The sequence below is a fragment of the Mustela nigripes genome, chromosome 6 (genome assembly GCF_022355385.1).
Source record: "Mustela nigripes isolate SB6536 chromosome 6, MUSNIG.SB6536, whole genome shotgun sequence".
Taxonomy (NCBI): domain Eukaryota; kingdom Metazoa; phylum Chordata; class Mammalia; order Carnivora; family Mustelidae; genus Mustela; species Mustela nigripes.
Window position 1 is genome coordinate 125,445,231 of NC_081562.1, and position 16,196 is coordinate 125,461,426.

At 40.1% G+C, this 16,196-nt stretch overlaps 1 protein-coding gene and 1 non-coding gene across 2 annotated transcripts in view; both read left to right on the plus strand.

Annotated features, from left to right (window-relative positions):
- Positions 1-16,196, plus strand: part of ARHGAP21 (Rho GTPase activating protein 21) — a 137,192-nt gene that overhangs the window by 19,554 nt on the left and 101,442 nt on the right.
- LOC132020993 (U6 spliceosomal RNA) lies at positions 215-316 on the plus strand. The gene has a single exon (XR_009405181.1). It is a non-coding gene; the product is annotated as a U6 spliceosomal RNA (small nuclear RNA).

Here is a 16,196-nt window from a genome sequence, read left to right on the forward strand (position 1 = left end):
CTTCCAGAATGACTAGGAGGACACACAAGAAACTTCCTAGGGGTAATGGAAATGATCTGTCTTTTGAGGTTGGGGTGAATTACTTAGATACAGGCATGTGTAACATATCCTGAACTGTATACTTAAGAGCTATGATTTATAAGTGTTAAATACTGTGTGTATTTATGCTTCAATTAAAAGATATGGAAAATAACAATTACAGATACAAACCACTGCTGACTTGAGTAGCCCATGTACTAAATTGGAACAACACAGAGAAGATTAGCATGGCCCCTGCTCAAAGATGACAGATATTTGTGAAGTGATCCATATTTCTTTAAAGTGCAAAACAAGGGGAAAAAATACAATGAGAAGTTAATAGACAAAACGAAAGGGGCGCCTTTTAAGCCTCTGCCTTTGGCTCGGGTCATGATCTCAGGGTCCTGGGATCAAGCCCTGCATTGGGCTCCCTGCTCAGTGGGGAGCTTGCTTCCTTCCCCCTCTCTTTCTCTGCCTACTTGTGATCTCTGTCTGTCAAATAAATAAATAAAATCTTAAAAAAAAAAATAGACAAAACTAAAAATAATGGCTAAGACATTTAACACCTTGCTCACTACTGGAATATTAGTTCTGTCTTCTCTGACTCTCAAATCCTTCAACTATATATTTAAAGATTTTATTTATTTACTTGAGAGAGAGAGCACACGAGCAGGGGGCAGGGGCAGAGGGAGGGGGGAAGCTGACTCCGGCTGAGCGGGGAGTCCCCTCCGGGCTTGATCCCAGTATCCAGAGATCATGACCTGAGCCAAAGGCAGACACTTAACCAACTGAGCCACCCATGTGCCTCCTCTCACTCTATTTTTTAGAAAGAAGGAATTCAAAATACTTTTAGCTTCTGTGATTTCTAAGATCTAATTTCAAAGCTCTTTTTGAGAACAGTCAGGGAGAGAGTTGCTGTACCTTTCAGAAAGTTGACTTCTTAAAGCTCTAATATCATATCATGTTGGATCGTATCATTGGACTTCTCTTACCCTCCTAAATAGTTTGGCAAAATTCTTAAGTTTTGTTTTTCAATAGAGAACATTTTTAATTTGTTTTCCTTCATTGAAGGTAACACTGAAAACTTACAAATAATTGAATATGAAAAATAATTGAAAAATTACATGTCCTAGAGATTTTAAGTTACAAAACGTTGATACGTCTTGGGTTTAATGAGACTGAAATACAAATATTAGGCAATTTAATTTTATCTAAACCTTTGATTTCTTTTGGAAGCCTACCTAATGAGTAAACTTCTCTGAATACAGTTTGTTTAAAAAAAAAAAAGGTAGTTGACTCATTTGCTTATGAAGGTACTATACTTAATTACTATAATATTAGATTTTTATGTAGGTAAAAGCCCATGTTGTAACATTTCCCTTGGTTATGACAAGTAATTATATTTTTTATTGGTTCAGAAATTCTTGATTAACTTTTTTTTATTGTGGTAAAATACACATAAAATAAAACCATTTTAACCATTTTTAATGTACAATTAAGTGTATTAAGTACATTCACAGTGTTGTGTAATGATTATCACTGTCTGTTTCCAGAACATTTTCATCATTCTAAACAGAAACATTTTACTCAATGAGTTATAACTCCCCATCCCCCTAACCTCTAGTAGTCTCTATACTTTTTTTTTTTTTTAGATTTTATTTATTTATTGGAGAGAGAAACACACAGCGAGAGGGAAAGCAAGAAGGGGGAGTGGGAGAGGGAAAAGCAGGCCTCCTGCTGAGCTGAGCAGGGAGCCCGATGCGGGGCTCCATCCCAGAGCCCTGGGATCATGACCTGAGCTGAAGGCAGACGCTTAACGACTGGGCCACCCAAGCACCCCTTATTCTACTTTTAATATGCATTTACCTGCACTAGATAACTGGTATAAGTGGAATCATTACAATAAGTGCCCTGTTGTGCTTGGCCTGTTTCACTTAGCGTGAAGTTTTCGAGGTTCACCTGTTATAGAATGTATCCGAACTCCATTCCTTTTTATGGCTGAGTAATGTTCTTTTGTATGTACATACTATAGTTTCTTATCCACTCATCTGTTGATGTATACTTGGGTTGTTTTTGCCTTGACTAAAGTGAATAATGCTGCTATAAATATACTATCTAAGTTTCTGTTTGAGTTCCCATTTTTTAATCCTTTCAATTATTGCTGGGTCATATGGTAATTCTATATTTAATATTTTGGGGAACTGCCCAACTGTTTTCCACAGAGGCTTACTCTTTTCTATGTCTACTAGCAGTGTACGAGCACTTCAGTTTCTCTACATCTTCACCAGTATTTCTTATTTTCCATTTAAAAATCACTTTAAAAATTATAGCCAGCTGGTGTATGAGTGAAGTATTACCTTGTTGTGGTTTTTGGTTTGCATTTCCATAATGACTGATGATGAACATTTTTTCATGTGCTTGTTGGCCATTTCTCTTGTTTACAAAATGTTTATTCTAGGCCTTTGCGCATCTTTAAATTGGGTATTTTGTTGTTCTCGTTAACTTATAGGCGGTTTTTATATATTCTGGATATCAGCCCTTTATCAGATACATGATTTACAAGTATTTTCTCCCCTTTTGCATGTTTTCTTTGCACTTTCTTTTTTTTAAAGATTTTGTTTATTTGTTTGACAGAGAGAGATCACAAGCAAGTAGAGAGGCAGGCAGAGAGAGAGGGGGAAGCAGGCTCCCTGCTGAGCAGAGAGCCCGATGCGGGCCTCGATCCCTGGACCCTGAGATCATGACCTGAGCCGAAGGCAGCGGCTTAACACACTGAGCCACCCAGGCGTCCCTTCTTTGCACTTTCTTGATAGTGTCCTCTACTGCATAAAACTTTTAATTTTTATGAAACCCAGTTTTTCTTTCTCTTTTGCTGCCTGTGCTTTTAACATCAGAAGTAAGAAATGGTTGCCAATTCCAAGGTTATGAAGATTTTTCCACAGTGTAATGAAGAGTTTTATAGTCTTAGTTCTTAAGTTCTAGTTTTTATAGCTCTTAGTTCTTAGTCTTAGTCTTAGTCTAAGTTCTTAAAAGATCTTAAAGTAGATCTTTGATTCATTTTGGGCCAGCTCTTCTATATAGTGTATGGTAAGGTCTGATTTCATTCTTGTGGGTATCTGGTGTTCTCAGCACCATTTGTTTGAAAAACTATCCTTTCCCCATTGATTGGTCCTGGCATTTGAAAATCAATTGACCACATAGGTGAGAATTTATTTCTGGGCTCCCTCATCTATTCTGTTGGTCCACAGGTCTGTACTATACCACAGTGTGGCAGTAACACACTGTTTTGATTACTGTAGTTTTGTAGTAAGTTTTGAAAGTGGGGAGTGTGAGTCTTTAACTTTGTTACTGTTGTTTTGTCATTGTTTTCTTTTTTTTTTTTTAACATTACTCAGTGCTCATCATGAAAAGTGTACTCTTTAATCCCCATCATTTTTAAAAATTAATCAATTAATTTAAGAGAGAGACAGAGTGAGCACAGATGGGGGGAAGAGCAGAGGGAGAGAGAATCCAAAGCAGATTGCACTGAGCGTGGTGGTCCTTGCCAATGAGCTTGATTCCATGACCACAAGTGAGCTGAAACCAAGAGTCAGACGCTTAACCGACTGAGCCACCCAGGTATCCATAGTTTTGCTTTTATTTCTCTTGAGACTTTTCTAGAAAAACTTTGTTATGGCCAATGTCAGAGAAATTACTACCTGTGCTCCCTTAGGATTTTTATGGTTTCAGGTCTCACATTTAGGTCTTTAATTAATTTTGAGTTTATTTCTGTGTGTGGTATAAGAAAGTGGTTCAGTTTCACTCTTTCGTGGGTAGCTGTCCAGTTTTCCCAGCACCATTTGTTGAAGAGACTTTTTCCCATCGCATGATTTTTATGGTGGTGGTTTTGCTTTTCTCCAGATAATACTAACAGACAAGGTCAGGAGAAAGTGAATTTGTTTCTATGAGATTCACGTGAATATTTCTAGAAGACTTTGTTTGCCAGAGGGTCTCAAACCTCTAGTAGGAAAAGAGGCTAATTGGATTTTTTGGTTTTAAAGCAAAAATATAGACCATCAGAATAGATTCCTAATAGCTGGAAATAAAACAGTAATTAATTAAGTTTATGCAGAGGGTGCTATGATTGTTAAAGAGCCATATAGTTTATACTTGCTTTTGCCTAAAAATATGTAAATCAGAGAAAAATTAACTTGTAACGTTTTGATTTTTAGCATGCAATATTTATTAGTCTCCAGTTTTGAGTGTCACAGTCTTTTAATATTCTTTATTCCTGTTGCACTTTAGGTATTTATACTGTTGACTTTGACTAGCCTGTTATTTAATCTTAATATACTTTTGGTAAATGCTAGGCTGTAATGTCTGTTTCCTGGAAACATAGAGTGAGAGAAACCAATTTTAGATAACTTTTTAGGGTCTTAAGAGAGAACACTGAACCCTTATTAAGTATTCTAAAATTTCTGTGTACCTCATTTAATCCTGACAGCCACTCTCTATCATATAGTAAAAAGAAATGTTTTCCTGAAGAAAAAGTTCACTTAAAGCTGAATGACTGTGGCAGGATTTAGAGTACATACACTTCTTCCACATAATGTCTTACTGTCCAACCTGGAAAATTGACTCAAAGCAGATGGCAGATCCATTGTCCCTTAAATATATTTGTGACGGAAGTGTTTTCATGTCTGTTCATGTCCATTTTGCCTGAAATGCCTTTCTCGTGTCTTGTCATTCATGTAAATCCCACACTTCCTTCAAAATTTGGCTCAGGTTTACCTGCTTATAAAGCTTTCTCTGACCTTAGTGACCCGATGTGAAAAAGATGTTCCCACTGCAGGGTCGATGGTCTTGCGTTCTGTGGTCTTCCCTGTTCTTTTTCCCTCTTGGATTCCTGTTGTCTCGTTATCCGTATTTCCGGTGCTGTTTATGCAGATCTGTAATCTATTATCCAAAATTCTTGGTTTTTTCAGAATTCACAAGTCTTCAGATTTTAGAGATGTAAGGTAATGCCGGTTCTGGGACATCACCTAACTCTCAGTAATTTCTGCTGAAAATGTATGAATATTTATCCTCTGGGGAATAAAGAAAAGCTTAGAGCTTTGTATCAGCTCAGAGCAGGACAGGTTTTGCCCATGAATGAGTTACCAAAAAAAGTTTTGATTTTCAGGAATGTTTGAATTTCAGAAGTGTCAATATGGGATTATAAATGGGTATTAACTAGTTTTTTAGGAGTGTAAACTCTATGTTGGGAAAGGAGTTCCACCTCCTTTCAGAGGCGGCCTGTGTGTGTATATACGTATTTATGTACCTATCTGCCTATCCCTCTGGTATCATAGCTGGTACATGCAAACATGCGCCAGAGGTTTCGCATCTTAGAGCAGCTCCAGTTGTCCCATTTTTGACCAATGGTAGCCTCTTCAGGTTTCCAACTGAGTCCTTTAAACATGAACCTGATTGTCTTTTGTCCTTACTGTCGAATGGGTTGTTCTAGTTCATCTTTTTTGTGTACATTTCCCACCCAGGACCTAGACTCCGCCGTTTCTCTTGTAGCGGGGAATGGTTAGTTCGAGATCACTTGTGGATGTTAGGGATGTTTCTTGCCCCTGGGTTGCTGTTGTTTATGGTCCTTTTATATGAACTTTTGGATTTTGAAATAACTTTAGACACAGAAAAGTTGCAATATAAAATAGAGCTGCCTTATGTTCTTCACCCAAATTTCTTTAACATACATCTTAAGTAACCATAGGACGGTTATCAAAACCAGGAAATTTGGGGTGCCTATGTGGCTCAGTGCGTTAAAGCCTCTGCCTTCGGCTCAGGTCATGATCCCAGGATCCTGGGATCGAGCCCCACATTGGGCTCTTTGCTCAGTGGAGAACCTGCTCCCCCCCCCCACCCGCCTGCCTCTCCACCTACTTGTGATCTCTGTCCAATAAATAAAGTAAAATCTTTAAAAAAAAAAAATTAAAAAAAAAAGGAAGAAAAGCAGTCATTCTTTAAAAAAAAAAAACAGGAAATTAGGACTGCTACAATATTATTGTTATACACTGTGTTTAGGAATGATGTATGAAAAGCTTGATTACAGGAATGATTTAATAAAAGGTTGATTATAGTTGGGCCTTGAGCCTCTGGGTCTTATTTATTTATTTATTTATGTGCATCTGGGCAGTGGTTCTTAACTAGTAAGGTCTATCACTCACCTGGGAGCTTTTGAACACCAGATGCCTGAAACCTTTCCTTTCCCTCTCCCAGAATTTTTCAGAATCTCAAGATGGGCATAGAGTAGATGGTGTCAGTGTAGGTTTTGGGGGATTTTGCTAGAATCCTGCCTGCTTCAACAGCTTAATAGGATCATTGAGGAAGGATGCAAATTGCGTTTTCGCTCACAATTGATAATAATGATGACCCTTTGCTTCCCAGGATAAAAGTTAATCTATCTTAAAATGATTCCCATGTGGTATTTCTAGTTCCAGAGATTCCTAATATGCTTAGAGTTGTCCTTCCACACTTACTGACTCACTCACAAAATACTTACTACGTACCTGCAAAGTGCCAGAAATGAAGATATACCAGTGAGAAAGTACAGAAGTGGTCTGGTCTCCGCCTTCATGGATATACATGAATAATGAGAAGGTCAAAGAATTGAACACATAATTTTAGTGCAATTCATGCAATGAATATTGTTGTAGGAGAAGAGCAGGGAGCTATGAACAGAGCAGCCAGACTTCACCTAGTGCAGGGCTTAGGGCTAGTCTTCCTGGGAAGATTGTGTTGAGCTAAGTCAAGTAGGAGTTAACTAGGTAAAAAGAAGAATCTTCTGGCAGAGGGAGCAACCTTGCTATCCGGTTATGCCGAGTGGAGGCAGCTAGGGAGAATTTCCAGTATCTTACTGGAGAAAAACTTACCAGACCAAGGAAGGAAAAAATATAGGCATGAGCAACAGCCTGTATTGAATCTTTTCAAGGCATTCAGGTTTCCACAGGCATACCATCTCTCATTTTTCCTCCTATGTCATCGGTCTGTATATCATCTAAGCTACATAATAGCAGTAACACAAATAAAACTGACATAAAAGACATTTGCAAAAATAAGCTGGTGTGTCAAGTGTGGGTCTTATTCGGTGGGAGCAGAAATAAGTGACTAGGGACTGTCTTCCCAAACATAGAAGAGTAGAGCTTGCCATGGGCTTAGCCAGTTTTCCTGCAACAGGAATTGAGAATTTTGGTTTGTCTGGCAGGTCACTGAGGCAGAGGTCAGCTAAGCCAATGTCTACTGTAATTATAGTTCGGGAAATAGATGAGCTCATTGGGAGCGATGAGAGGAGAGGGCCAAAGTCAGAACCTTAGGGACTACCAGCAATTAAGGGAAAGCTAGAAGAAGAAGAACAAGCTAAAGGTTTCAAAGAACTAGTTAAAAACAAGCGTTCCAGGAGCCTTTGAATCTCATTGTCATGCTTAGACTCTGCGCAGTCCTGCAGATTTGTTTTTTATTTAGCCTGGCTTTTCCCAAACTTATTTCACATTGAAAAACTTCTTTTTCACTCAACTCTTTCATATTCTGTATCGCATAGAACAAGTCGGAACATTATTTGGGCAACATGGCTGCAGGCAGACCGGGCAAGGAAGGTATTTAGGCGGGGTAGCCGCAGGATTAGTCTGTAGTTTCAGAGATTCTTTTGGTAGTCCTCTGGAGGTGAGATTCCAGACAGGAGTGAAGCAGGGTGTTTGGGAGACCAGCTAGAGGCCCTCGGGGTAGTCCAGTAGTCCAGGAGACAGTTGATGAAGCTCTGAATTTAGACAGTGACATTGGGACTGGCAAAGCCACAGGCTCACTCCACATTTTCATTGAGAAGACAGGATTTGGTGACCGATGTGAGTGCTAAGGAGGAGGGAGTCTAAGCTGACTGGTTTCTGTTTTGGTGACTAAGGGGCTGAGTTGTGCTGCCGCTCTGCAGAGGAGGGGCTGCTGAGCTGGAGCGGGTCCTCAGGGGGAAGGTGAGTTCAGTGGGGTGTAAGGGATCTTACCAAGAGTTTAGACGTGCCGATTTGGAGTTTGGAAGAAAGGCTGGGGCCAAAGAAAGGTTTGGAAATAATTCATAATTATAAAATCATGGGTCTGGAGGTATCTTGGGACCGCATAAGAAACGAGAGGTAGAATTCTGATACGGACAGGAAGGGAAGCCCATCTTAAGAATATTAATAATGTTACTTACCAGGTGTTCATTAGACACTGGTTTTTTTTTTTTTTCTTTTTTAAAAGATTTTATTTATTTATCTGAGAGTGAGAGAACACGAGTGGGGGAGAAGGGCAGAGGGCCAAGCGGACTCCCCACTGAGCAGGGAGTCCCATGCAGGGCTTAATCCCAGGACCCTAAGATCATGACCTGAGCCAAAGGCATATGCTTAACCCACTGAGCCCCCAGGTGCCCCGTTAGACACTGTTTTTTGCTTTTTGTTTTTTTTTAAAGATTTTGTTTATTTATTTGGCAGACAGAGATCACAAGTAGGCAGAGAGGCAGGCAGAGAGAGAGGGGGAGGCAGACTCCCCACTGAGCAGAGAGCCTGATGTGGGGCTTGATCTCAGGACCCTGGGATCACGACCCAAGCCGAAGGCAGAGGCTTTAACGCACTGAGCCACCCAGGCGTCCCTAGACACTGTTTTAAGCATGTTACAGATGTCATTTTATTTCATACTAAAACCCCCATGAGGACAGGTGTTCTCTCCATTTTACAAATGAATGAGTTGCAAGAGAGTGGTAGAAGATACTCAAGACGAGGGACTTTATGAAGTTGTTAGCCTTGAGATGCACTGAGAGACGAAGAAAGGATTCAGAGCTACCCTTCGGATTGAACGCAGTCTGAGGGGCATGGTTGCTGCCCCGGCTTTGCGTGGGGATCTGGTTTTTCATGGGATGCGGCCAACACTGATTTATTGTTCCACCTTCCCAAGTTTTGTCTTCGTGGACCATATATGCCAGCTTCTGGTTTCCAGAAAGGAGGAGAGCGCCATCATCTTTTTAAAACTCAGATGATAGTAAATATAGAATAAGGCTTTTGTGGAAAGTCTTCCCATCGTGATCACATAATTTAAATGTACCAGCATTTAGGAGGATGATGTAGTTTTGCCAGTGAGTTATTGCTGCTTAGACAGGAAAGGGAGGGGAAGCTCGGATTTGCGGCTCCCATCACTGCAGAGCTCTGGTAACCGCGCTACGGTGCTGACAGGAGCTGAGTCAGAGAAGACATGCAGAGTGTGCTCTAGGCAGCCATGGCCCAGTTCAGGATTTTCGACTGTATGATCAACCACAATTGGAGCTTATTGTGCAATCTGTACTGTGCTTGGAGCGGTCAGGTTTGTTTGATAAATATATATATAAACATATGTGTATTTTGGGTAAATTTTTAATTAAAAACTGCAATAATGTATAACCAAAAAAAGAAAGAAATCAGTGAAAATGCCGGGTATAAAAATCAGTGTCTTCCTATAACTGAAAAGGTAATCTTTTAGACTGTTCCTTTTTGTTGAAATACTTACTTAATATGGCGTATCTCGACTCTGATCATCTGAATGTCTCTAAAAGAATTAAATTAACTCTTCAGTTGCACAGATGAGACTTTTGTTGGTAGAGCTTTAAGTGGTGGTGGGGGAGGGGAAGTTAGAATGAATTACTTAAAAAATAAAACTAGGAATAATTAGAGCAATAAAATTGTAAGACAGAGTAAATGTTCTGTATTTTTAGAGACGTTTCATATTGTGTTTATAGGAAGGCAGGCAGGATTTTGGAAGGAGCTGCTTTTTGGCCAGCTTTTCAATTTGAATGAAATATGGTTCTTGATTTCTTTCACTATGGGATTAAACGGAAGTTCTTTCTTGAACTTATTCTGTTCCTGGACAGGCTTTTAGGAAATAGTTCTTTTGCAATAGAGAAACTTTGCTGGGTATATCTTTTATGATAGTTGTCAGATGCTTTTGACTTTTCCTTCCTAAGAAGCAAAAATTCTTACTTCTCCCTTCAGCCTTCAGTGAACATGGTTATTATCGGGGCAGGCTGCTTTTGTAAGTCATAAATCACATCGTATATATTCAGCATAATAGCTTCTCCAACAAAATAGATACCCAGTGGTAGCTTTGTTTGAGTTATCATTGAATCTTTAAAAACTATGAATTAATTACCTTGTAGGTTATTAATCACTTTGTGGATATTCGTTTTCCTCATTTAAAAATGTTCTTTAGTATTGTTTGAAATTTAAAAGAAAAACTAAAATATTGAAAGAGTGAACGATAGATGAAATGCAACATTGCCCCCGCCCCCCAACCAAAGAACACGCAGCACCATTTCTCAGTTTTCCCAGACCCACGGCATGAACAGAAGTTTATGAGACATGGATTTAGTTCCAAGTGCGACGTTTGGGTCTCTAGTGCTTTACTTTATGTCGTATTATGTCCCTTCTGGAATGGTGAGAGGATATTTTCATAGTTCAGGTTGTATACAATAGACTACATATCAGAAATTAGAGATGGAGAAGGTCATTTAGTCTGTATTTCTTCCAGCGTAAGATTGATTCATCAGTGCACTTTCTAGTTCTCTCCTAATGGATTTACATTACCGTAAAAATATGGATTTTGAATGGCTACTTAGAGAGTAAAAGAAGATAGATACTGCAATTATCTTTGCATGTAAAATTCATAGTATCAGGAACCTACCAAAGCTGAAACTTAAAAAGAAAAAAATGAGTACTTAGTAACTGGTTCACATTTATTACTAAACTTACTAGAAAATTTTCTCATTTGAGGTCTAGGACCTTGTCAAGACTTTGTTCTGGCTAATCCCAAGGGAATATTTGAGTTGACGAACTCTAAGGCTGAGTTGATCTAGTGAGCTTGCAGTAGAAAGTGTTCTTGGAGCTGTGTTGGCTTGGGATTTTGCAGGATTACTGTTGCTGCTTTCCCTGTGGTTTGCATTCAACAATAGGCCACTTAGTTGTTGGCATCATTCAGAAGAAGAGTTTGCAGAATTTAGCAGAAAGTAAAAATGGCATGTGATCATGTCTCCAGGGGCCTTTATGCCACCACTTAAAATATTTGTGGAAGACACAAACTTGGTGCTTTGGGGGTGACGTGGCAGGTTCCATAAAAGTGAAGAGAGTTGAAAAGAATCAGGTATAAGACAACAGGGGCTGGTGGAGACTGCGGCACACTGGAGAATCAGCATCTGAAGATCGATGCCCTGTTGGACCTCCTGTTCTCAAATCATTTAGTTATCAAGAAGAACTTAAAATTAGCCTTCTTATGTGAATTCATCCTAATTTTTAAGTGTTGGTGACTCATTTAAGTTTTTCAAAATACCGAGATCTAAGCAAAATACATCTGTGGCCAAATGTGGCATGAGGCTTCCAGGTGTATAACTTCTGGTTTCTAGAAAACTTTAGGGCAGAATTTGATTTTATTTGAGTTGTACTGTTGAAGCTAAGCAGTGCCAAGGATGCTGCTGGAAGGTTTATGAGAGAGGTAGGGAATTGTGGGAGAGAAATAAGGAAGGAGAAAAGGACAAGGCGGGATGAAGAGCAGAGGAGGCAGACCCAAGGAGGGCGCCACGGTTGGCACGGTTCTCAGTTGGCCGTTCTGGGGCATACTGCTCAGGAATTCTGATGGAGGGTCTATTATTTATTAACTACTTCTACACTGCTCTGGGGAGGCAGTATAGTGCTGTGCAGAAGGTTATAGACTTCCTCGCCCAAGAGCTGGATTCAGGGCCGGGTGGCTGTCCTTGGCTCTCTGATGGCTCCAGTTACTCACTTACCTCTTCTTTCTCATCTCTTGAGTAGCATCTTCGTGGACTGCTGTGAGGATTAAATCCGGTAACCTGGATCCCACATTTAACACAGTGCCTGGCACATGGTGCTTGATAACGTTTACTGTTCTTATTAATATATTCTAGGCTGATGCATATGTATAGGGGTGATATCATATGAGATCCATATTGGAAATAAAAAGATGGGAGTGAAGAAGTCCCATTAATTTAATTTTTAAAATTTAAGCAAAATGCACAGTCACTTATAAAAATTGGAAAATATAAATCGATTAATATTTTGATATGTTAACTGCAGTTTTTTTCCTGCCGCATAATGCTGTCTTCTTCTGTGTGTGTGTATTTAACAAGTTGTAATCATAGTATGCACATCTTGTGACATCATTTTTAATGGCTGCACAATATTCTAACTAGAGAATATATATATATCTTTACTATAATCATTATAATATCTTTAATGTTTATTATCTATGTATAGTACATTATCATTATAAAGTATTTAGTATTTTATATATTACACTATCAATATATTTAGTTATTTAACTGTTGCTGAACATTTACATTGCTTCCAGTTTTTTGCGATTATAAATAAAATATGGTGAATACCTTGTGATTAAAACTGTTTTCCTGCTTAGGGTTACTTGCATAGGATACCGTTTCAGAAGTGAATTTACTGGGTCAGAGTAATAACACTTTTATATATGTATTTGTTTGTAATGATAATACTTTTAAAGGATAACTTTTATGAAATACATTTCCATATTAAGAAAATCTTGGAGTATTCTTAGACTTTGGAGAAATGAGCAAATTTTAAATTTTTGTAGATTATCATACCATCAATTCGCACAACACCATTTGGAAGGGTGAACCCTATGTTTCTTTCTTGGTGTATGAAATTTCAAATGTTCTAATCAATATTTAGAACTAGGGGCTGAATATTGGGTGATAGTAGAGCTGAGTCATACAAGAAGCTGGGCATTAAGGCTACACGTGTACGACATATCCAATAACCCAGTTCTTGGTTTTTCCTGAAACCCGGTGACCATGCTATTGCATGGCCGCATATCTAGGGAACTCCAAGGGAATGCTGGGAAGTGCTAAGCATGGAAGATCCTGGCATTATCATTCTTTGTATATATTTGTGTAGAGCCTACAGCCTGTTTTTAGCTCAGCAGCCAGTCTAATCCTGCTAAACACTGGAACGTGTTACTCCACTCACAGCGCCACCCCCCCCCCCTACAAGATAGCCCAAGTCAGTTAATATAAAAGCCAAGGGCCCTGTGTGATCTGCTCCCCTCCATCATCTCCACAACCTCATTTCCATGGACAATTCCCCACCCTGTCTTCTCTAACCACACTGAACTCCTGGCTCTTACTGTTCCCTCTTCCTGAAATGCTTCACTCCCAGACTGCTGCATGGCCCGCCTTTTCCTTTCCTTGAGGTTTTTACTCACATGTCCCCTTCTTAATGAAGTCTTCTGTTCAAATTCATTGTAAAATGTTACAAAGGGAAAAATAACCATACTGTTAAAGAAGATACATGTTTTTCCTTTGAAAGAAGATTGTAAAAATGATTGGAATCTTCAAGTATTTATTAGAAGTAACCATTCTGTGTCAGTTGATTTCAGGGAAGAAGAGCCAGAGGAATCTTGGATTAAATTCTCTGAGTTGGAAACCAGGAGATAACCATACTGGGGGCCCAGGTGTACATTTTTCATTTTTTCTTTGGGGAAACCAAATGGAAGCTGGGAAGAGAGGCTGCAGAGAACTTTTTTTTTTTTAATTGCTCCCCCTTGAAGTTCCTTCCTCATCTCCAGCTCCTCTCTTTGCTCCTTTATTGTTAAGAAGCAGTTGGTAGGGGCTCACTTTGTTCCTTCTAGCTGTTAGAACACGCGGCTGCTTCTAACACCAGTTGGAGGAGGCTTTGAATTGATAAGCTAGGAAATTGGGAATAGGTCTTTTGACACTTACAGTACCTTATATTCTTGCTACTCTTAAGTGTGACCCACAGACCAGTAGTTATCTGTTGTATCTATATGGCCACGAAGTTTGCAGGAAATGCAGATTTTCAGGTCCCACCCCAGACCTATAAAATCAGAATTTGCCTTTTACCAAGTTCCCCTGGTGATTCTCCTATACATTAAAGCTCTGCCTTAAATGATGGCAAGAGTTAAATGTGGTGGTTTTGTTTTTTTTTTTTTTTTTTTAGAGATGTTTAACTATTTTTCTTTAAATATTACTTTACGTTTTTTCTTCCTTTCAAAATTAAGGGAACTGTAAAGTATTATGGTGTTATCACTTACTACTAGATTATTTTGATAATTGTACTTACAAAAATTCTAAATGGTTAATTCTTCCTCCTTCTTCTTTTTTTTTTTAACCTGGGAGCCTGAAAATGAGGACTCCTGGTGACGGACCCTCAGGATTTCAGCTTTGCTAGGCAGAAGAGTGTAAATTAACTTTTTTTTTTTTTTGGCTTGACCTCCAAGACTGCCCTCTCTGCAGCTTTGCGGCATGCGTCTGAGTCATCTCTGTCCTCGTTATGATCGCTGCTCCCTTCCGTACAGATGGCCTTGTACTAGAGGTGCGTCGGTGCTGTCAGTGGGAAGTAACACAGGAGAAGCTTGTCGGCGGGCCGGGTGAATAGGGACCTAGCAGCAACACTTACCTGTGTCGGGGTACAGCTAACCTCGGCACCGTGCTCAGAGGGCTGACTGCGCAGGGAGAGTTTGCAGGTGAGCTCAGGCAGGCTGGGAGTTGAAGGAACGAGTCCCCTTAGTAATCATGAGGACAAATCCAAGTAGACCACGGCTGCATCCCCTCAGCACGACTGGAGAACCCTTGACCTAAAACTTCAGGACTGAGGTTCTCAGAATTACTGGGCTAGGACACAGGCGGGGGAAAAAACAGCTCGATGCCCTACTCCTAGCTCCATAACGCCGAGCCTCTAAAATGCTGAACGATGTCAGAAGGAGCTTTAGCTCGGTGTTTTGTGAGAGATAAAAATAGCTAACGTTTAGTAGGTACTTACCGTGTGTCAGACCCCTTATGCAGTTAACCCCCTTTAAATCTCATACCAGCCCTGTCCAGATGATCCGATTTTCACACTCCCACTTTGCGGGAAGCCCATGAGCCCTGGGGTTAAGTCACTTACCCAAGGCCACACTCCAGAGCGGATACAGCCCCCGGAGTGACTGGTGCCCTGACTCTTCGAGCCCGTGCTCCACTGCCTCTGCCCTGAAGGCTGTCATGTAGTGTTCGGTGCATCAGCTTTTAAAACTGGTACCCTGTGCGGCACCTGGGTGGCTCAGTGGGTTAAACCTCTGCCTTCAGCTCAGGTCATGATCCCAGGGTCCCTGGATCCAGCCCCTAGAGGTTCTCTGCTCTGCAGGGAGCCTGCTTCCTCCTCCCTCTCTGCCTGCCTCTCTGCCTACTTGTGATCTCTGTCTCTCTCCCTGTTAAATAAATAAATAAAATCATTTTTAAAAAACCAAACTGGTACCCTAAAGCTGCATGAAGAAGGTAGAGTAAATGACCAAAAGTACGTATAGATTTTCGGTTGATGGGGAGTGGTGAGCAGAAGCGGACTGAGAAAGGACTTAGAGGAGCAGGGAGAGGGGAGGAAAGGGAAAGGAATGTCTGGAATGATCCATCCACAGTACGGAGGGGGAGATTAAAAGGCCAAAGAGAGCAGGGTAAGACAGGTGAGAAAACCGAAGGAGGGACAACTAGGTTTTGCAATAACTATTGGTGGTTGTGAGTTTTAGGTTCCTTTTGTCATGTGGGTCATTGATGAGTCATTTGACTCTTCCTTTGTTCTGATATTGAAACTTCAGCGTTGCTAATATGCATGTACGGATGTGGATATACTTGGAGTTGGTGACCGTGTGATGTAAGCAACGTCATTCTAAACAGACTGTGTGAGCACAGCTTAATGTTGAAATAAAGTTCTAAAAAGTAGCATCATTGTCATTTAACAATAGGCGTAATCGCTTCTGAGCTGAAAAGTGGTTAAGTTGGAATGTGGTTAAGTTAAACTTACTTTAACTATGTTGACTTAGTTTAACTATGTAGTTAACTTAGTTAACTTAGCTATGTTAACTTAGTTTAACTACGTGGTTCATATCGATGGTTAACATGGACCAGCTGCCTCTGGAGCAGTAACTTGAGGGCCCAGCAGCAGACTCTGTCATGCCCATGTTTGGCCAAGATACTCTTCCGCCTGGGAGCTCTGGTTGATGGGTCAACTCAGGTTTAAATGAATAAGAAAGATGAAATAGAAGTCTCTGAAGGAAAAGACAGATTTGGAAAGGACAGACTAACTGGTGTGTGGCTGAATGGAATGGCAGATTGATCTGTTTTGGCCTTTTGATGA